We start from the raw sequence: 22,698 nt of genomic DNA on the forward strand, positions 1-22,698 counted from the left end.
GCGGGACCGGCTTCTTCCTTTGGTACCAAAGGAAAAGATGTTATTACAGATGAGTTCTTGGGTTTTTTTGCACCCTCAGTTGTTGAGCAGAGAGGTGGTGATGGAGGGCGTGTCTGTGCCTCTGACTTTGTAAAGGATCATCAGCACATGAATGTACCTCCTTCTCATGGAAGGCTTTGCTAAAACAAAGGCATCCTTGCCCTGATGCTGGGTGGGAGGCTCTGGGCACAGGTGATGGATACGGCTTTACTTTTAGCTTGGCTCAACTGTGATTTAACAACAGTAGAAGCTGTAGATTGTGGCAATATAATTTGCAGGTATAAAAATATTTGAGAAAGATACGACTTTATAGTAGTAAATCACCTTTGTTATTCGGGTGGGTGAAACTGATTTCAATACAAAAGATTTTTCCTGAAGTGGCAGAATGAGGCCTATGGAGGCCAAAGAAGGCTTACCTACTTTTTAAACTGCTTATTTTCCCAAGGGTTATCAATTGGACCTGTGAAATCGCTTTGAAGACGCAGCTACTCTAGCGTCAATAGAGATGGTGTTGACATAAAAATACCATCCAAAAATCACACCTTTAATTGGCATTAGTGTGTTGGCAGACCTTTTCCAGTGGTGCCTTACCCTTCAACAGCCATATTATTGTAACTGTATCATGTGCTGTGTCTCATGGGCAAAGGCTCTGGGCAGGATTTGTTGAGTTCAGTGTGACGACTGAAATTGTAGAATCATAGAGTGGTTTGGGTTGGAAGAGAGGTTAAACATCCACTGGTTTAAACTCCACTTCCCTTTCACCTTCTCCAGTGAAGACAAGAAGCCAGTGGCAAAGGAGCTGAGCCCTTCAGTCTTGGTAACATCTCAGTGATTCCACTCTTGTGGAGCTCCTGGACTGGGACCACTGCAGTAAGCTGCTTTGCAGCCTGCACTAAGATAGTGAGTAGGCAAACACTAGCCTCTCAGTGTATTTAAGTAGTAGGAAAAATGTGTTTTTTTCTTTAAATTCAGGTGTTTCCTTGAATAGGGAGATCCTTCACATTTTTCCTTCCTTCTGACTGTCCACCTGTCCACTCACTTTAACATCTTTTCAGTTGCATTAGGTGGCTATACGTCATTATAGTCTTATAAATGTATCTGATCTACACAAAACTGGCAGAAGCTGTGTTTATTTGAACTTGTGCACTGATTGGTAGGTAGCCTTACAAGGGTGATGATGGACAGCAAGTATCATGGTACTTAACAGCACCAGGAATTACATTCAGTGTCATCTGTACCTTCTGTCCTGGTCACACCTGCAGCATTGGAGAGCAGCAGTAACTTGTGTACGTGAGAGCTGATTGGGTGTGCATAGCTGGGAACCCGTGGACCCACTGGAGAAGACCCATGACCGTGCAGGAGTCTGCACTGGAGTTCTATGGGAATGGCTTTATGCTGTAGGTGGGCAACACAAAGCCCTCCAGGCACCCCAGTCTGGCTTTTGACTCTAATGGCAGATAGCTCTGGAGCAGTAGTGCAAGGAGATGGCATCTTCCCACCTGCTGTGGCTCTGGTTGGTATTCAACCCTGTTATTGTGGTTTGTTTGTTAGTTTATAAAATATTTTGTTTTACTGGATAGTTCCTCAACAATGAAAAGGGAGATGCTGGGGCACTTCCATGTGGCCAGAACTGCTCTAGTCCTGGGGATCCCTATTCCTCAGGATCTGCAAAAGCATAAAGTAGCTCCATGCCAAATCCATGCTGTGACCTGCTTTCTCTGTGTTGGAAATACTGCTTTTTGCACTTTACCTCTAAGGGCTTCCATGGTTCTCATTGCTGTAGTGTTTGGTATCTGCTCACAGTTCTCAAAGCCTACGTGGAGGCTCTTGGGTATGGAGAGTAACCTGATGGTCATCCTCATGCCCTTGGATTTTATACCTTCTGTGAATCAAGCTGAGCCCTGCCCTTCACAGCTGCTTTCTTTTATTCTGGGACATGACAAATATTTACAATGTTAGTTTCTTTCAAACTGCTGTTTGGGAATTTTCCCATGCTTTGGAGTTTCTTCACCTGGTCTGTGGGTAAAAGCTGAAATTTAACTGCTTCTGGCAAAACCAGAAGAGTTCCTTATGTTATCCAGAGATTCTTGTGGTTGTTGAGACTTCACTGGGCACAAGCTTTCCTACAGCTGCCTTCTGGCTTTTCAGCATCATATCCTGAGGGAACCAGAGTGTGGCTAGCTGGCCCTAGAGTGTTTTGGGATTGCTTGACTCCCTTCTGAGCCAGCAGCCTTGGAGAATGCTCCCATCTTTTCTGGAGGTGGCCATAGTCACAGGTGCCTTAAGCTACCCAGGAAGAGGGCTGTGCCTGCTGGGATCTCTCTTTCCTCTCCTGTCCCAGGGCTGAACTGTACCTACGCATTTCTTTTTTAAATCGTATGCAGATCCCTAGTGGCAGAAAGAACCTTGACTCTTAATTATTCTACTTCTTATCTCTTCTTAGAGGTACCAGCAGCCCATATGTTTAGAATAAGGCTCTGATATAGTTTTGTGGTTTCATGTATTCACTTTTGTTTAGCTTTTCCCCTCATTCTCTTGCATTAGAAATTTGGATTTCCTGCCAGCTCATTGGCACAATATTAACCTTTCTTTTTGCTGGACGTGACATGCTGCCTTCAATAACAGAGGCTTGGATTTAATGTCCCAGGGGTCCTTTCCAGTTCTATGTTCACATTGATTAGGAGCTGAAAGAGTTTTATGAGAGGGGCTTTCCAAAGGCTGGTTTGTTTTCTCCTGCTTACATTACTGTGGTCTTCCTTTAAGAAATCAAACTCTTGAAAGAAACGTATATCCCACTTAAATATGAAATTGGTCTATGAAATTGCAGCTCATTCGAGGCCCATTTGTGCTCCTTCTTTTGAACATGCTTAGAGTAAGATCAGACCTTTTGACTTACCTTTCAATTCTTCTTACAAACCTACTGTATTATTCATGAAAATTAAGTTGTGCTAATTACATCTCCTGTTCTGCTTTATGCGAGACATACATTCCTGTCTGACTTGCTTGCTAATGAACATTGTGGACTGAATCCAAACCCAGACAGAAGTTAAAGCGCTGTCACAATCCATGCATGCAGCTCACTCTCGTGTCCTTGTCCAGATGTGTCCTCCAGGCATCCTCCAGCGGCCAGGAGATGTCACTGACTTTTATTGCTGAGTGCACTGCATCCTGTGGCTTTCCTCAGTGTGGTCTCGTTTTTATGAATGAAGGCAGGCAATGAGTGTCGAGCTGTCCAGACTGGTGCCAGGAGCCTGGTGTTGTGAGGACTGGGTGGAGGCACTGTTGGAGGCAGTCCCTGGTCCCACCATGGGATGCCTGTATACGGCTGTACTGCTGCTGTGGGGTGGGCTGGGCTCAGGGGACACTGCGGAGAGAAAGCCATGGAGAAGTGTAAGTTGCACTCTTCAGCAAAGTGAAGGTTTAAAAATTGTAACTTCTATTTCAGAGACTTCTTCCCTGCTGATTTTGGTAGGATTTTATTTTCTTGGATCCTTAGAATGAACCTTCCTTCAGTTCAGTTCTGGTTTTTACTCTTGTTGCTATTTGGTGAACAAACCCTGGAGACAAGGAGCTCACTTTTTCCTGTATCAGCAAAACTTTTTAGTAACTGCTAACCCCTTACACCTGTACACGTCTGGTGAAAGAAGGATCTTAGCCTGATTTTGTCTAGACTGGTGATGGAAGGAGAAAAAGTGATTCCTGGGGCATGGATACTTTTTGGAAACAGAAAATACGACCAGCAAAAGTTATATCCCCAAAAGAGCTGGCGGGAGGGATCTTCTGGGTGTTCTTAATCTACCTTGCTGCAAAGTCAGCCAGGTTAGCTCAAACCACCTTTGTTTTGACTTAAATTAGCTGAGTCTGCAGTAGCGCTGTGAATGTTCCCTCTGTCCCTCCTGCCAGACGTGTGGTGGGGGACTACCAGCCAGCTGCTGGTCCTCAGCCAACTCCTGCTGCAGCCAGGTCCAGGAGAGGCCGTCTGTGTCCTGTGGGCTTCGCTTAAATCAGAGCTGAGCCATTTGCCCAGCGTCAGTTTAAAACGTTTGTCAGGCAGAATTAGCTTAAAATGTGCCCTATACACTCACATTCATGCTGTCCTTCACCTTCAGCTCAGCTTATATCCCCTAGTCCTAGTTCTGGTCTCATTAACAGTCCTTTCTGGGAAATTTCACAGATCACCAGAGCTCTGTGGCAGTCAGCAGGGGTGGGATCACTGCTTAAGAGGGTCTGCATGGTGCAGATGGAATAGTTTGGTGTTTGATTTGCTGATTTACCCCTGAAAGGACAGGCCTGCTTAGTTACCTGATGATCTGTGAATCATTTAAGATACTGGATATGCATGCATAGAGTGATTTAAAGGATGCCTATAAGATTTGAATTGCTGTTTAAATTAAAGGCAATTTGGTGTGTATGTTTCTGTGACAATCCCATTCTAAGCATTTTACAGAAGCAACTTCTAGGACTTCTGCTCTTCCTTACGGCTCACTGGACTTTGGATACCAGATTACTAATATAATGATGGGAGCTAGCAAAGAAGTTTTGCTAGTATATCACAAATACTTGAGATACAAAGGAGACAGAATACATTTAGAACCCGAGATCTTTTCCCAGATGAATGCTGCCTTAAATATATCACTGAAAAGGGGGGAAAAAAAACCCCAACCCTGACAATGACAACAACAAAAAACCCAAATGTTTCTGCCAATGATGATGATTTTTTCTAAGAATTAAAAACAACTGTTTAGAAATGATTAATTATTGTAGCATGTGAGCACGGTAAGGTTTCATCCATTCACAGTAGTATTTCAAATGATTTAAAGTTGTTTGTTCAGGGTTTGCTTTTACTATGTCACTAGATGTCATGGATTTGTTCCAGCTGTCCTCCACACATGTACTGCTTGTGATGGATTTTGCGTGAGAACAGGCTGCCAGATTTCAGTCTTGATACCAAAGCCCAATTTTGTTTCAGTTTTAAAACAATTTTGCTTTGCAGAATATGCTACTGGCCGTTAATGGAGTTGGTAGAGAAGATGCTGGCTACTCTTCTTGCACTGAGGCTGGGCCTGGTTTCCACATGTGGAAGGGTTTGAAGCTGAGAGCAAGCATGGGCATCTGAGTGGTGATCTTACCTGTCCCCTCTGAGCACAGCCACATCTCCCCTGGCAGCAGCAGTGCCTGCTCACTGGTTCCCATTGCTGTCACTGCCTCTTGGCAGGAGGCAGCAGCCTTCTATCTACTGGCTGCATTCTTCCAGTGAGTGCTGCCTAGTTTGCTTTAGGCAAAATCAAGTGGATTATCTCAAGCCACTAATTAGACTATTGAAGATAATCCTGCTGGCTTTTGGGTTTGTCTTTTTCTTCCTGAAATGCAGTGGGGAGGATGGTGAGAGCTGCTCAGTGGCCTCGTGAGAAGGGAGCTGGGCAGTGCAGAGCTTCGCACCAGCACAGCTGCAGCTGGGGGACAGCGGGCACCATGGCCTCAGCTGAGGCTTCAGGAAGTCATTCATCTACAGAGATCTTTCTTCCTCATCTGCCAAAGCTCGCCCACTGGTTCCAACAGGTCTTTTTTTTCCTTTTATTCAATTCTTGTTACTGAAACACATCTGGTAGCATGTTATCTTCTTCCTATTTCACTTTTTAGTTTCCTAAACTAATCTAACTCAAGCGTGGAGCTCTGTTGAATAATCAATGTAATGCGCTGTCTGATTATCTTGAAAGACTGAGTATGATTAATGTATTAAAATTGGATGGCCACTTGGAAAGGATATAATCTGATATTGCAGAGAGCAGATTGATTTGGGGGAATAGCATAGATGGGTCCATGTGCTCAGAGGAACTGCAGCGTGCTCTGAAACATTACAGCTTGCCTTTAGAGAAAACCAAAACTGCACTCTGCTCTCTGACATGCTGTTTGGTTTTTTGGCATGGTTGCTTGCTCTCAGCCAGAAGGATTTGCTCTGTGGAAAGTGTCTGAAATAATCTGCAGGCTTTTGTAAAATGCAAGCAAGAATGGCAGGAGTGCACAAGACGTGATCTCTCTTCCTTTTTATTAAGATTTTTGCATTCTTTTTGAAGTGTCAATTTAGTACACTATGCCCTGGGGTACTGCAAGTGTCTGAGTATTTAGGATGTGTAAAAGAACACGACTGTGCAATAACATCCCCTCAGTCTGGGCAAGCAGGTAACCTTTAGAGCATTGCTTTTATTCTTACATTCAAACAAGGTGAGCTAGTAATCAGTAAGGATATTCACCGGTAGATTTATGTTTACAAAAAGCTATCCTCATGTACAGTACAGTAGAAAAAATAAGTTAGCAGTTTATCATGGAGCTGAAGTGTACCTCCAGACTAGACAGTGTCACAGTGAATTATATTTCCTGGTTTGGCTGCTGTGGTCTAAGGTCGACTCTGAGGCTGGAAATGCCTTTTTCTTCCTTGCTTGAGCACTACTGGCTACTGTGATGTCCTAATGTGCAGCTAAGGTTCCAGGTGCTGCTAAGTGGGATACATCTCTGCATTGGAAAAAACCACTCAAACAGGCAGCAAAGTGTGTGTCAGGCAAGCATGTGTGTGTTTTAAATAAACCAGTCTCCACTGGGTTTAAAATGAAATGTTTCCATTTCTTTTTAAGCCTGCTTTTCTAAAACTCATTTAAAGAGACTAAATAACATCTGCCATCAGTGACTTCCTTGGGCCCCCGCCCTCAGAGCACAAAGCCTCTGACATTTGGGTTGGCCATCAGGATGGGGTGCAGGGTTGGGTGTTCCTGACAAGCACCTGGGCAGCAGACATTTGTTTAACAATGCTTACTAACTTTTTCTAGCTGGTTTTCAATGAGATATTTGCTGATGTGCAAATGAGGTATGTCTTGTTTTTTCAAACAAGTAAAAACTAATATAAAATGCTTTTTTTTTTTTTTTTTTTTGCAAATCATGTCCTGTTCTTACTCTTTAATGAGCATGGATTTTAAGTTGCAGAGTGGCTGTAGTCCTTCTGACCTGCTTCCCCTCCCCTCCTTAACTGACACTGATATTAGAACTATGGGAAAAGTTACAGTGCTGGCAAAACGGGTGGAAAATCAAACGTTAAATGTTTTGCTTGTACATTTTGTGGTTTCTCCTGAAATTCTTTGTCTGAAACAAAGGATGTTCTTTGTTCTTATCTGGGGGGTGGGAGGGGAAATGGATTTTATTTCAAAAAAATCTGCAGTGTCATTGTGGATCACTAGGGTTTCTACAGAAATGGCACGAGTTCTCCACAGTGTTGTGATGGTTGTTTTGGTTTCTTTTTTGTACCTGAAACAGAGAAGGTCATTTACAAGCTGTCCAGAAAGTTGCCTGATGTGATGATGAAAAATTGCTTGTTGGCAGGTTCTTATAAATGCACTCGGAATCAAAATGTTAGTGATTTGGAAAAATCTTGAAATACTGTAATTTCACATGACCCCCTCTTGGAAGCTTCTACGTTTTGCATTCTTTGCTCCAGCACAATTCCCACTGAAGAAATGCTTTAAAAAAAAAAAAAATTACGGCTTGTTTTAAAAATGTCTTTCCTTGTGTCTTTAGTACTGCATTAAGTTATGTTTATATGTCTTAGTCTTATCCTGATTTATATGATCAGAACTAAGCTTTCTTGGATTTGTCTGGAGTCTGAAAAGATAGGAGCTGGGCCACCAGATGCCAGTGATACCCCATGGGCTTGCAGGCTGTGGGTGTGCTGTGCTGCTCAGGGCTGTGCTACCCTTTCCCCTGCCCCATACCCTTTCCCTGACCCTGCCCTCCACCTACAGACATGAGGAACAGTGATGGGCACGAGGACTGGTGTGAGTAGGCAGCTGGAGCTGCAGCTGGAAGGGGATGTCTGCAGTCTCGGGTGCAGGAAGAGTAAAGGCCTGGGAGGAAGCAGCAGTAGCAGCAGGGGCATAGGAGTGACCCACACATTGCACTTAGTGTCTGCACATTGCTGAGAACAGGCATCAGGGCTTGAAGGCACTCTGAGGCAGAAGAAAAATGGTGGCCTAGTGATAGTGTGGGTGCAAGGACCCTTTAGTGATGTATCTACAGCCTCTTCAGTCAGACATGGTTAACAACACAAGACAGCATCGTGGTAAAGTAGGTGCTAGTTGTCAATTGGAGAGCATCCTTCTGTTATTTCAGAATTACTGAAACACTTAATTGCCTGTTCATTAACTGCCTCAGACAAAAATAAGATTTGCTTAATTGTCATTTCAGCAAATTAGAGCCTGTTGTACAGACAAATGGAATGAAGCAGCAAAGAGCTGGCTTTCTGCAGCTAGCTGTGACCTGCCCTACCTGCACAGCGCTCAGCACCCATTGCTGACCCTGGGTCCTTGGGCTGTATGGAAACAGGAGGGGCCACTGGCATCAGTCCTGACTGTTCATGGAGTGAGGACCAGAGAGTGCTGCCCATGGCACAGTGGAGATTACAGTGCTTGGCAGAGCTACATGTGAACACAAATGCAGACAGATGGCAAAGGAGAGTGTGTTGGCCCTAATTCCTAACCTTTGAGATCACTTCCTTTTTGTTGTTGTTGTTGGTTTTATTTCTGTAAGCAATAGTCATTGCAACTGATTAAGATCAAATTTCCAAGCTGATTGAGATCTTGAATACATTATTGAAGACTGTATGTTTTTCTCTAAAATAGTCCAATATAGTATGTTATTTTTAACTTATATACATTCTGATTTTAAATATAACTGATTTTAGTTATGTTATTCAACAGGGAAGATGGAATTTGCACCTTTGCTATAGAATAAAGTGGTTTATCTAATAGTCAATAGAAGAAAGGGAAACTGCAGATTGATTATAGGAGCACTGAAAATCCCACACAAGGTATTTGCAGGTGTTAGTCACAAGGCTGAACATTTAAAAAGCAGATTCCTTGCCTGATATTGTTTGGCATTCTTCTGGCCAAAAGTTGAAGTTCCCTGAGAGCTTTTCTTCTTTTGAGCCATCTTTCTGTCTCAGATCCTTCCTTTTCCAAGATCCCCAATTGTTGCTTCCCTTTAATGTTTTCTAAGAGCTCTTTCTCACCTGTTTGAATGCAGCTATAGCTTCTCCCTCCATCTGCTGAGGCTTGGCCAAGAAAGTCAGTAAAAACCTCTCCTTTCTTTGGCAAGCCCTTGCCTAGTGAGGCTGGATGCTCTTTCAACCTCCCAGTGTAATTTGATTTAGAAATGTTTGAAACTTTGACAGTGTTGACATTGGGATTACACAGAATTTTCTTTCAAGAAAGTTGGGGATTAGCGCAGCCATTGACTGCTTGTGCTTCATGCTTTTCAAGATCTAAACACTGAAGGAAAATCTACACCAGATTGGTGTCTTTGTAAACCACCTGGGTTTTAGGACCTGACAGTGTTGTTGGGTGTGGACGAGTGGGAGTGATGAGACTCAAAGAGTACTCTACCTCCTCTGAACCACAGTACTGTAAGTGTTTGTCAGTTTCACCACTGGTTTAACTCTTCTCAGTGCAGAATATGGGAAGAAGAGAGATTTCATCCTTTGCAGTGCAGGTTTGAAGGTGATAATGACTGTGAACAGGGAACAAAAATAGATCAATATAAATAGAAGAACACTGATGAGAGAATTAATAGAAGAAAGTTTTGAGGGTGGTTTTATTTTTGTGTGTGTGTTTGTGATGGAAAGCTTTCTTCTATTAACAGAAGAAACTGACATGGCTTCTCATTTAGTTGGTGGCCACACTGGAGTGGAGTGGTTGGGGTCTTGCATTATGCCCTATTTAGTGTCCTCACTGCCAGAGGTCCCAGACCTGAGCTTCACTGGGACTCGCTGGATCTCACCAGGCTCTCAGTGCAGTGCTTTGTGTTGGCTGTGGGGTTGGCAGTGGCCAAAGCACTGTGGTGGTGGTCTTGGGCAGGGAGCTGGCTCCTTCAGGTAGGGGCTGTGCCCCCACTGCGCGCTGCACCCTGGGGAAAGGGAGCCGTGGTCCTCAGCAGCCGGGCAAGTCCCTGTCCCAGGGACTGGTGTTTGGAAACGAGCTGCTTATCAGCCCCATCTGGGTGGAGGAGGCAGCCCTGTGTGCTCCGGCCATACCTGGGTCAGGCGGTCACACGGCTTTGAAATGCGAAGCAGCTTCCTTAGCATTGCAGGGGGTAAAACGTGAATTGACCATATCATAGGCACATGGTACTTCCCTGCTCAGATTACACTACAAAATCTGGGCAGTTCCTAAGATAGAGCTGGAAAAGGGGATTTGGGAGTGTGAGCAGCACTTGGAGCAGAGCACAGCTGACATGGCTGGGAACAAAAGGTGATAGGAAAACTCTCTGCATCTACAGTGCTGCGCATCCACAGGTCAGCAGAAATTTTTCCTAACTGGATGTTTGTTGCAGATTTGTTGGGAGAAGCATGAGATAACTTTGTTTGAGTGCTGGCTTTGCTTTATGCCTTACGTTCTGCTAGTTGCAAAGATTGTGTCTGGCTGTTTACTCTCTGATTTCATACTTTGTTTTCCAGATTTACTTTCTGTCTGCTCATTAGACTCTAAAACTCTTGATTAATACCTTCGTTTAACTGAGTTTAAAGACTTAAGTAGGTAGAGGCGGGTTTGCTTTGTTAGTTAAGGCTGCTAAAGCTGTGCCTACTCTGCTCAGGGACAAAGCTTTTCACAGTACGTTTTTCTGCAAAATTCTCCTTAAACACCACATGTGTGTTAGTGCTATTAGTCACATCTTCACAGGCTTTTCTTGCCTCTCCTCAGAAGGGAGCTTCTTACAAAAACAGTTATTTTTAATGTTGCTTCTGGCCTTTTGACTGTGAATTCAGAGAGCATTTTACCTCACATACTGAAGCGAAAGTTCGGTTTGTTTTTGTTAATGTAAGTCAAGAAATAGCAGTGATTCGGTGTGACAGGCTGAATGTGAGCCATATGAGCTGAGCTGCACAAGCATAAAGGATGATTGTGCTGCAAAATATCTCCAAGTAATTCAAATTTTTGACACACTTACCACTACTCAAGTTGCATTTCCCCCTTCCCACCACTTCTGCCCTTCCCCCGCCGTCAGGGATCTGATGGGATAGAAATATATATGCATTGTCTCTGGAAATGGTGAGGCTTGGGTTAAAAGTGCTTTCTTTCTGTGAATTTGATTATAGCACAGTGAGAGCTTCACAAAGGGATGGCAATAATTCTATATGCTTACTTTACAGAGCCTTAACTAATGACTCTGCAGGCGAATAGCTCGAGCTGTAGCTGCTAACTTTTACCACTTAGAGTGTGTAAGGGTCACTGGTTGCTGCGTTTCGCTAACATGTTTTGAAACACACTGATAGATCGTAGCTTTGTGGTTTAAGAAGGGCAACTTGTGCCTTGAGCCGGGGGAGCAGAGCTGGCACTCAGCTCCTGGCGTGGGACGAGGGTTGCATGCTCAGGAGGATGCCGTGTCCCCAGGAACCCGCAGCACTGGGCAGCGTGCCACTGAGCCCCTCTTGGGCGGAGGACCTCGTAGGGCCATTTTTTTCCAATTAGGCACCATTGATTTCTTTTGTGTGTTTTATTTTCTTGGTTATCGACTTGTATTTAATCTGTCATTTCTCTGTATGGATGGCAAAATGATGCATATTTGTAACAGGATTTTATGTCCAGCCCGTCTATTGATTAAAATTCTGCATCTCTTAGCATTTGGATGTAGATAGGAATAAGAAATAATGGTTTGTTTTTGAGTGGTGTTTCTTACAAATAAATGAAAAGATGTATGTATGTGTTTGTAAGTGTTTCATATTAGTGCAACACCTACAAAGTAAGACATATTTTACAAACTCTTAAACTCAAGGATTGAATTCTGTTCTCTTGGGGAGTTCATCTTGCACATGGAACAGACATATCCCAGGGTAAATGAGAACAGAATGTGGATTTTCAATGAAGTTGTTCTAACCCATTGGACCAGCACAAACCCCCTGGAGTCATTAGAAAGGACCCTGCTGACCCTGATGAAAATGGAGATAAAGTCAAGAATTAAGGTGGTCTAGGCTGTGACATGCTTTTGCTGCTTGATGTTGTGTGCAGTGTTTTTAAAGAACCAAACACAAAGCAATATATTGGACATTATTTTTAGGGCAAAATCCCAGATAAATAAATATCTGTCATCAGGTTCTAAATGATTCCTTGCTTCACTTTAGCAATGAGCTATCCATTATATAGTCTTAATTTATGGAATGTTAAACAGTTTCTGGCATTTCTGTGCCCCTGCAGGAAGAACAGATGGTACACTGAATGAGTTTTGCTATGGGATAAAATGTTTCAGGTCTTCAATGGATCGTATCCATCTGTAAGAAAGGAATAACATTTGTGTAAAATAAACAGGGTACCGTCAAACATCTTGAAATTCTCTGATGAATGAAAAAAAGTGTGTGTAATCTAAAGTGGTAGTGTGCATTGGGAGGTAACATGGAGAACTACTGCTTAATGTTAGTTTAAAGGTGAACATTTTCTTCACTTAAATATCCCAACTGGGAAATCATATATATGAGGATCTGGAAGGCAGTGGTAAGAATGGAACATGGGCAATATATACTGACAGTAGTCTCTTTATAAAAAGAACATTACACTTACAATCAAACAGATTAGCTGTGTCTTCTCATCTTGTCTCCATGCAATAAAGTTCTGTCTTATTTGATTTATAGAACTTTGGCTGTTCTCTGAGAATACTGTTGAAGTGATGGAAAAATGGAATCCTGACAGTCTTTATGGTATTGGTGTATAATGTAGCTATCCCAGTAGAACTGAGTAGAACATCTTGCACCTCCTGCAAAAGTGTGTCCTAAAGCCAAACACTGGAATGCTAACACTGCAAGAAGTTTCATTTGCTATTCTCCTAAGTGTCCAGAATCTCTTAGGGATGATGAACCTCCATCATTTTTTCAGAGCTTGAGTGCAATTCTACCAGCTAGCATTTGGGGGAATTATTCCTTTCTCCTCATTGGCCTACATACTTCTGCTGTTCGGGTTTGGTGAGAATTTCTCCTTCTAACAATTCTGTAAAATTTGGTCATATTCTTTGTAAAGTTTTCCTTTGCAGATTGAAAAATCAGGTGTTCTTCAGCCTTATCTACGTGAAAATAAGGGAATTAATCACCGAATGTCCCCATAAGGCACGTAAAGACAAGCTCGCATCTGGGGGGGGATCAGTACCATTCTAAAATGGATAGTCAGTGATATTAATTGCTCTCTGAAGTTCTGCTCATGTCTCTACAGACTAGAAGAAGCTTCATCAGTGACGTAACTTTTATAAAACTGAAGTTAAACTAAAGCATTGATCTGTAGAGGCTTTAGATTCATGGACCCATCTGGCTTTGTGCTTTTTGTACCTAAGACGGTATCATCAACTTGTGTTTAAAAACAATTCTGCCAAAGTTGTAGCACTCTTACAACGATTGGCTATCAGATGAAAATCCTCCCTCTCCCAGCCTCCCCAGGCAGTCAGATGGTTGTGAACGTCTGACTGGGCTGCCAAAGCGTTTAAAATCGTTGTGGGGAGCGGCGGGGTCGTGCCGCAGGAAGGCTCTCTGCAGGTGCCGTTTCTGCCGGATGGCTGCACGTTACCGCAGGCTCAGAGCCGGCGTCCGTGGAACTCCAGCAGAGGAATTTGAGGGAAGGCTGGACAGCTGGAATACCTCTCCTCGCACTGTGAAGAATCCTAATCACTTGGGTTCACATTAAAAAAAATATATATATATTTTTCCTTTTAACCAAGTGTCCTGTGATTTTGGGAGACTTTATTTTGTCTTGTATGTACTAGCAACTTTTCTATCTTAATTCCTCTTGCCAGTCTTGTTCTGGCCTGTGCATAATGAGCATGGAGCAGGGATGTGGTTATCTTCTCATTCTTCTTCCCCTCTGTTAATAGTTTCTTTCCCCGTACGTAAATCATATTAGAGTTGCAGGCTGTCTTCAGTTGGAAAATAAAATACTTTCCTCCCATCACAGGAGAAACACCGACCAAAGTACGCGTACGTATCTTAATGTACCAAGAACAAAAACAGCAACAAAAATGTTGTCAAAGGAAAAGAAGTATTCCTGTTATTTAAATCATATGCACATCTACCAAGTAATATATGAAAAAAAATAATCAGTTTGCATTTTGTGTTAGTGAGAGTTAGCTGAACGCATGTGATTTAATGCAAAAATAGAACTCTGAGCAGTGGATTGCTCTGGATTCTCTCTCCATCTTAGGAGGAATATCTGGGTGCTGTCTGACATGAAAATCAAATCAGCAGTGTTCTAATTTTCCAAAAACTCTATGCAAGAAGATGGGTATATGCTACTTCTTATTTTATGTGGAAGTATTTGACTTCCTTGCATAAATATTATAGTAAGTCCACTTGGTTCTTTCAGTGGTAAGACCTGTTTTCTTGTGGGTGGCTGTTGATGCCCAATCTCCTTGTTAAATATCTTTTAAAATATAGCATGTTCCTCACTGGAACAAAATCAGGCTTTGTGTTGTCAGCATTTCTGGATTGCTAAAATTTTTAGTTTTGAGTACCCTGTCTTTAGTTGCAAGTTATGATGGGCTTACTTGTATTTTTTGATGATAAATATTCAGGTCTATGGGTAGCTTACTTGCACAGCAATCTATACTAACTTCCTGTGGTAATGGAAAATGTAATTCATAACTTACAAAGTAAACAACACTTGCTCTTCTAATATTGTTCTGGTCTGTAGGGTAAATAGTGTACAGAACCACAAATCACTGTGATCACAAGAACTAAATAGGTGCATCCAGGGGCACAAATTGACTAGAAGTGTTTAGATGAAGAACAAATTATCTGTGATGACTGAGTATGTCTGCATGAAATTCTGTACAGTCTGCTGAAAAAAGCACTGGTCTTCTCTCCAAGAAAGTATCCTCACATGTGAGGGGAGTACAATAAATATGTGTATTTATTTGTGTGTGTGTGTGTTTGCATGTTGACACCTTTCAGACTGAAATAATACTAGGTATTCTACTTACACGAGTTTCAAAGTACATTGCTTTTATTTTATGGCAGCCCCTGAAAAGCTTTAACTCTGTGTCAGGTTGGTTGTCAGTGAGTTTTAATGAGGCTATTTCATCTAGAACACCTCTAGATCTTAATCTTCAGTGAATGAGGCAGTATTACTGGCCTTGGTGCCTCCCAGAGGATTAGCATGGCTCAGGGCATTGCCCACCCAGGTCTCCTCTGGCAGGGTGCTGGTTCGCTGTGTCTGTAGGAAGTAGACATCTACTGGGCAACATCCAGTTTGTTTCCCATCACTGTGTGCTGCAGAAGATACCATAAGAGGTCTCAAGCATTGTGTGTGAGTTGGGTGCCTGGGCCCCAAACCTGCTTGTCGTGTCACCTTGAGGATTTGTTGCCCTCTGAGAAGCAAAACTTCCCTCCCTCCTGCTCAGCCCATGTATCTGTGGTTTACTTTCCAAAACCAAGAATCATACAGCAGTCCTCAAGTTCTCTTACTCAACTCTTCAGTCTTAGAGGATCAGCAAAGAATAAACACAGGGTTGAAGATGGGTGATATTGTGAGAGTAACTTCTATTAGTTATGCATGGCTTTGTTGTTGTCTGAATGAGGGACTCCAAGATGACATAACAGAGTGGGCATCTTTTCACATCTTGATATCCAACAAAACAAATTAATTTCATTATCTTCTATGGAAAGTTTGCACAGGAACGGTTTTGATGGATTGCATCTGTGGCTGCTGACTGATTAGCAGCATGATAGATGTAGGCTTCATTTGCAGGGATTTGCTTTCATTCATGAGGAAAAATTGAAGGTTTCTTTCAAGCACATTTTTTGCATTAAAACTTTGAAAAGTACTCAACAAATGGTAGACTTTGATTTCCGTTTGCTTAATGCCTGTGGTAATTAACATTTCTGTGAGAACATTTTAACCAAATGTTCTAGTTTTTCCTACATTACAATGATTTTTTTTCTCTAGCAAAAGAATTTAATTGGTGTATATATAATAACTGATTTGGGATTTGTTTTGTCACCATATGATAGGAAACTGTTGCTGGAGGATTGATCATTGTTTCTTTCTCTGGACTTTATTAATTTTATGATAGGCAATGTGGCTCGTGGTACATGCATTCACTACAGATGTGCTCTGTCTGCAGTCCGTCGTCTCATATGTGGGTGGAGAGATGGTATGTTTGTGAGTGCTGAAATAAACCCCATTTATCTTTGTCATACCAAAGGATACGTGCAATGTGCTGTGTTGTGGAGCTTGTAGTTCATCCTGGGCTCGCTCCTGGTAAGCCTTGGACACAGAAGTGATGGTGAGGGCAATTGTTTTTTCTCGTGTTGCTTATTCTCGTCCCTTCTCTGTTCTGAATAGAGTGCAGCAAACTCTCAGGATCAACGTCAGGAGCAGAACTAGCAAATCTGGGGTGATTCCAGCTGTAAGAATGTGCTCAGGGCTGTTCCAGGGTTGTGAAGACATGGGAAATGAAGAATTCTGGGAAAACTTACTGTAATCTCAATGACTCGAGACAAAGACATTTCCTTGAAATGTGAGGTGAAGAGGACAGCAGCCTTCAAGAGCAATGCCTCTAAAACCCGGCAAAGATCTCGAACTGTGTGCTTTCAATGAGTAAATTTGAGCTAGCTTTTCGTCCACTCCCTATCCTGGTTTTTCTCCCACAGCATTTATCCAGAGTAAGAGGGCAAATATTGCCCTCTCTGTATGGAACAAAGTCAGTGATGGCCTCCTGTGCTTTCCTTATGTGTTATTAATTTAAGAGCTGGAGCACAGGCAGAGCAGTGGGTGTGCAGAAGTTCACCTTGTGTCCTGTGAGGCTCAGCTAGGTGCGTGCTGCAGCTGGGAGAGCAGGAGTATTTTCTCAGCTGTGGAGCTGAATGTAGCTAATGAAAGGAGTTGGTTTGTTGCTACAGTTGTTACTGAAAGCCTGTTTGCTCCCTTGAGGAACAGATTTGAATCCCGTTGAGTCACAAAGGGAAAAGGTTTGATCCCAGGCCTTTCTGGGGGACTTCAGTACAATGTAAAAAATCATTGTGCATTTTGGAAGATGTCGTGCATGGCCTTCTCCTAGGAAAATCCTGATTGCAGACAGCAACTGTGTGTGTTACGGACCAAAAGATGTACGTTGACAGAACTCTGTATAGAAGATGTGCAGAAACTGTGAACCCCAAATAGTAGGAGACTATGAAATGTTCACTCTACAGTCAGGGTTATTTTCAACTCAGCAGATAGGGTTTCACTATTAATCATGTCAATGACAAGGCCAAGACACGTACTGAAAAATTACTTGCTACAAAATTATAGTATTAGTATTTTGTTTTGACATTCATTTGAAATTAATTTGCAGATGAAGTAAACCCCTCTGTGTTACTCTGGAGAGCTTCAAACCAAATTCTTCAGTTCTGAAGTTAAAGTTCAGGCTGGTGAGAGGTCCTGCCTTACAGATAAAGTACGGAAAATAGTGTTGCCATTCCCTTCACTCTTCTCTCAATGAGAACAGTTGTTAATTATTTCCAAATTGGTACATGTGAAAAAACACTGCTGTTGGTTAAATAGTAGGTTTTCTTTTGACTAATTTATGTTTTAGGGTGGGGAAACATTTTGGCTGTTCCAGATAAAAGGTCTGTACTGAGTCTCACTGCAAAGGCTTGTGACGTTCAAAGTGCTGGCCGGGCTCCCACAGAGCAGAAGACTGGATTAAGGAAACAAACCCAAAGCTTGAATCCGTTCTTTAAAGAAAGTTCTAAGTATCATCACATGCTACTGTTGGATACGGTGAAAGGGGATGGAGATGTGTGTGAAAACAAGGTATTCAGATTTTGCGTGTTACTGTCATTGAGACTGCAGCTGGGTTTTCCCAGGGCATGGAAAGGGCTGCCCAGGGAGGTGGTAGAGATGCCATCCCCACAGGTGTTTCAAAAATATGTAGATCTGGCACTGAGTGACATGGGCATGCTGGGGATGGGTTGGCCTTTGGACTCAATGATCTTGGTGGTCTTTTCCAGCCATATTATATCTATGATTCCTTAGTAACAGTGAGCAGCAGCCCTGAAAATGTATGAGTGCTGGGAAGCAGAGAGAAGAGGCAGAGGGCTAGATTAACCTGGAGAAAGTCAGGGAAGTGAAGAAGTGTATCTCATGACCTGAAAGGATTATTTTTGAGGAGTCAGGTTATGAGACCAAACACAGGCACAAGATCTGCTTTGGTTACTTATGGCTTCCATCAGAATGTTCTCCATAATGGGGAGTACTGTGAAAACTAGGGACTTTTTCTCCTGACTGAAAACTGAAGTGTATCACTCGTTAGGCAAATGTTAAAAATTTCTTTCCTCCTTTCATCAAAGCAGCTACCAGTAGTTACAGTGCTAACCTGAGCCTGGAGCACTGAGGCAGTGCTGGTGATGCTCCAGTGGCAGAGCTGTGTCTCCATGTGTGGCTGCTCCTGGTGCTGGGGAACCCAGGGACACACTCTGCCTGAGCGCTGCCAGAAGAGCTCTCCCTGTGCTAATTAGTTCATAACTTATGAGCTTTGACACGTTTTTGTTGGCTGCGCCTTGGGAAATGTTTTTGAATGGCTGTTGTTGGCTCTGCTTTAATCTGTTCCCAGATTTTTTTGGCTGCTGTGGAAATAGGTGGATTATTTAATTGTGTTCTGGAGGTTCATATACAGTCAGCTGAAACTTGGTGATGTTAAAGTAATAATTAAAAAAAAAAAGTATATTGATATTAAACACCTTTTCGCTAAAAGTAAATACTTAGGCTGCTGCATAGCTGCATGGCCCTGGTCTGGCTGCAAGTGCATGCTGATCCTGCTGTACACAGACATGGCATTTACATTGTCCTGAAGGAAACCAAATCTTCACTGGACTGACAGAGACTCGATCTCTTGTGCTTTAGGAAGCCCTGCAGCCCCACAATGGGGAAATAGGTTTTAAAAAATGGTGGGTAGGGCTGGCTTAAGAGCCTGCATGTCTCTGCCTGTCTGCGCTGCTCCAGGACCCGTGATCCTCTCCTCCGTGTGGCGCAGGCTTTCTGCAGCCATAGCAGCACTCCACGTGTTTTGGCTGCTCCAGCCCCCCGTCCACACACAGCCCCTTTGCTGAGCAATCCATTGCCAGTGTGTCAGAGCTGGGACGAGGACCAGCTCCTCCACGTGTGCTGGGCGGGATGCTGTTGCCGTTCCCCTCCTTTCCCCCATGTGAGTCGTTTCTCTATCACTCCATGCAGCTGCCATCCTCCCACTGAGTCACTTTGGATCTACTGCAGTGGTGACTCCCAATGACATAGAATTTTGCTGTTCAGTGAGCCAAATACCTGCCCTGTTGTTTTGGGCTGGGCTGGAGCAAGGGGGAGCATTGAAGCGCTACACCCAAGACATGACTCTCCCTTCCACAGCTTTGTCCCGTCATTCACTTGGAACAAGGCTGCATTTAGTCTCCAGTTCTTCAAAAATGGATTTGAAAGCTACACATTCTGGAGGAATATGTCCCAGAGCTGCCTGGTCACTATTCCTAACGCTTGGCTGCTTCAGCTGAAATACCTTGGGCGATACTTTTCCATTACTCTGGCGTGTTGGGTTCCTGTTTGGATTTGAGCACGGGCAGCGTCCTGGAGAGCATCAGGAGCATCTCTGCAGGGCGCCTGTGCTGGGCAGGGAGGTCTTGTCGGAACCGCTCTCAGGAATCCACGTGAGTTATGATTTTGTGCTTCTCACTCCTTGTTTGTCTCACACTTGAGTTCTCTGTTGAATTAAGTAATGATCCTCTGGGCTCCCAAATGTCCATTTTTTTAAGCTTTTCCATGAAAAGAAGGTTTGCAGTAACTTATTTCTTATTGAAAATAAAGCTAAGGAAAACCACCTGCAAAAGCTATGACTCTTGAAAACGGTCTGATTTTGCCAAGAACTGGAGCGTTGACAACTCTGAAGTGACTAAGTATCTTGTGCTTTACTTTCAATAAGAAAAGGGCAGCTCCTTCAAATTGAATTTTCACTGGGGTTTATCGTACTTGTCTTTTCACCCAGCCCAGCTGCCCCAAATGAGGAGGTTGGCTCCAGCTCATCTCAGGTTTCATTAATTAGGCAGAAGGGAATGGCTCTGCACACTGTATGTTGCATAAGAGCAGTAAAGGAAATCTTTGCTTTTCATTCATCCATCTGGTGAATAGCACTGTAGTTACCTCTGCTAGCAAGATGGGCTGGGAGCAGCCAGCAGCAATCACTTCCAGTGCCTGGTGAGATCACAAGTTTCCGGATTGAAAGGGTGTGAAAGGAGGGTTTAATCCACGGGCTGGCACAGCCCAGCCAGGAGTTACTGGGCTTAGGGTTTTTCTGTTTCTCATACATGAAAAACCTCTCAAAAATTTCCATTTTTCTCCTGCATTTTAAAGGGATTGTTTTAAAATTGATACTTCCTTCCATTCCCTCCCTTCTTCCACTCGTAGTCTAAGCTATGACTGCAGCCATTTAAGAGCTGCTGGCAGCTGCAGCAGAGCAGCGAGGTCTGGCTGGGGAGAGGTGCTAAATACACAAGCAGAATGCCTTGTTGTGTGTACGATATGGGTGTGCATTTGTGCTTCAGCCTCTACTGTACCTACTGCAACGCTCTTACCAATGTGATAGGGAAGAGGTTCAGCATCAGAGAATGGGCCTGTGTTTGGTCATGGCTTTGTGCAACTTGAGCCAGATTGTACTGGGTTGCACCAGGAGGCCAGGAGAATCCTTGATAGCATTGCTGTCTTGATTTGTGCACAGGTGGTGAGTGCCACTACTGCATTCCCTTCTTGCTATCTAACCATATTAGTGTACGTGTGGACTTCCTTCTCTATATGCATGAGACCTGATTGTATAGATGAACAGACAAGCAGAGCATCTCACTCACAGCTCTTCCCTGCAGGGACTGTGCTCCCTGGCACAGCGCAGGACAAGTTGGGCAGTTGTCTGCCATTTTCTGCCTTCATTTGGTTGCATCTGGCCCCACGTGCTGCTCCAAAGGAGAAAATGCATAGCAGAACATTACTGCTGGTTTTACTATTCCAGCAAAGAGCCATTTAGTGAGGGACATAGAGGTAGGATAGAGAGAAAAATAATTCTGCTTGTACTGTTTGTCATAGCTCTGACTGGCTAAATCACAGATGCTTCTTCAAAGCTGGACATCAGTGGGATCTCATGCAGGTGTTCTCTGCAGTGGGCTGAATTTATTCTGCTTATTGCTTTTTGTTTATAAACTTCTGTCTTTTTTTTTTTTTCCCCATGAACGTTTGAAAGAATGCTCTTGATCCTGCAGTATCTCTTTCACACATGTACACCTTCTGCATTTGTTCTGCTGTCTCAGGAACAACCTTCACCAGGAGAGATCATGTTCCTGTAAAGGCTTTGAAGCAAAGCACCTCTTGTCACCTCTGCTTACTTACAATGAGCCTTATGGTTTAGCACTGAAATGAAACCATCTGGAAAAAAATCTTCCAGTAAAGTACTCCTCATAATTTAAAGATCTTGCACATTTGAAATGTCTGGATGTTGTGTGGAACACATTGGTTTCATCAGCATTTTCAAGTAATACCAAACTAATCAAGTCAACATTCTTCATTTTGACTTTATGTTATGACTTTGATTCAAGAAAATCACTTTCTGAGATATTGTTTTGCAGAAATCTCAGTATTTGTAAATTTCTGTCCCCAGACTGAATAAAAGTGCTAGTTGCAGTTCTGGTGGCTGCTGATGTTAGCCTTCAAGGTCATGGTGCACAGGTAGTGGTTTCATCTGCAGCGTGAGGCATTCTCATTCTCTTTTCCATGAAGACATGTGCTTGCCCTTCATGTTCATCTAAAATCTCAACTTCTTTAAAGCTGTTATGAAGTGCTTTGCCTTTCCTAGGTATCGTGTGGAAAGAAGGAGCTGAGGAATCATTGTATGACATTACGATTTCACTGCTCTAGCTTTTGATGCTGTTAGCTAGTAATTAGCTGCTGTCCCCAGAGCCCCTTCCAGCAGCAAGGATCCAGAGGCTGTCCCACATCTGCTTTGTGGGTTGGGCAGGGCTCTCTCGCTCAGGTGGGAGCATTTCCTCAATGGTGCTCAACAGTTGCGTTTGCCTGCTTCACTCCAATCTTTTTCTCTGTGCCTGACATAGAGGCTGTTTCTATGATATGCAAGTTTATGGGTTCGCGGAGGGGAGCCATGGGTGTGGGGAACAGATGGAGAAAGTACAGGGAAAATGCAGTGCTTTAGAGGAATAAAAAGAGATGCTTTTGTTGGAGTCAGAAACGAGAAATCTCTGATGAAAGAAAATGAGCTTGAGGATAAGGAAAATTGTGATGTTATCAACAGAAAAAGGCTTTGTAAGGATTTGGACCTTATCAGTTTGAGGTTGGTAGCTTGAAAACTGAATATTCAGGGTATCAAACAAGAAAGGATACAAGGTGTCTGAGTGACTGAACAAGGCATTGAGCAACAGGTATGGAAGGTGGGGAGCAGAGATGGTGCTCATCATGGCCCTGAGCATTCCAGCCCTCTGCGTGAGTGAGAGGAAAGGAAGCAAGGAAATAACAGAAGAAAAACTGGAAGTGCCTGGGCAAACATGCAAACCCTCGGGCAGCAAGGAGGTGGAGGCAGCTGGACCAGGTAGGGCAGTCAGGGACGTCCTTCAGGAAAATGGGACTGTAT

General features: G+C 43.3%; 1 protein-coding gene across 5 annotated transcripts in view; it reads left to right on the plus strand.

Moving 5' to 3' along the window:
* Positions 1–22,698, plus strand: part of FBLN2 (fibulin 2) — a 106,637-nt gene that overhangs the window by 9,640 nt on the left and 74,299 nt on the right. Inside the window, exon 1 of one of the 5 annotated variants that reach the window (XM_048957584.1) lies at positions 10,121–10,372. The exons of 3 other annotated variants lie outside the window; for them this stretch is intronic. The gene's annotated coding sequence lies outside the window, so the exon portion shown is untranslated. Of the gene's footprint in view, positions 1–10,120; positions 10,373–19,345; positions 19,724–22,698 lie in introns of those variants that run through there. One more of the 5 variants, XM_048957587.1, reaches the window with a different exon arrangement.

This window comes from Lagopus muta, chromosome 11 (assembly GCF_023343835.1).
Source record: "Lagopus muta isolate bLagMut1 chromosome 11, bLagMut1 primary, whole genome shotgun sequence".
In the NCBI taxonomy this organism is placed as follows: Eukaryota; Metazoa; Chordata; class Aves; order Galliformes; family Phasianidae; genus Lagopus; species Lagopus muta.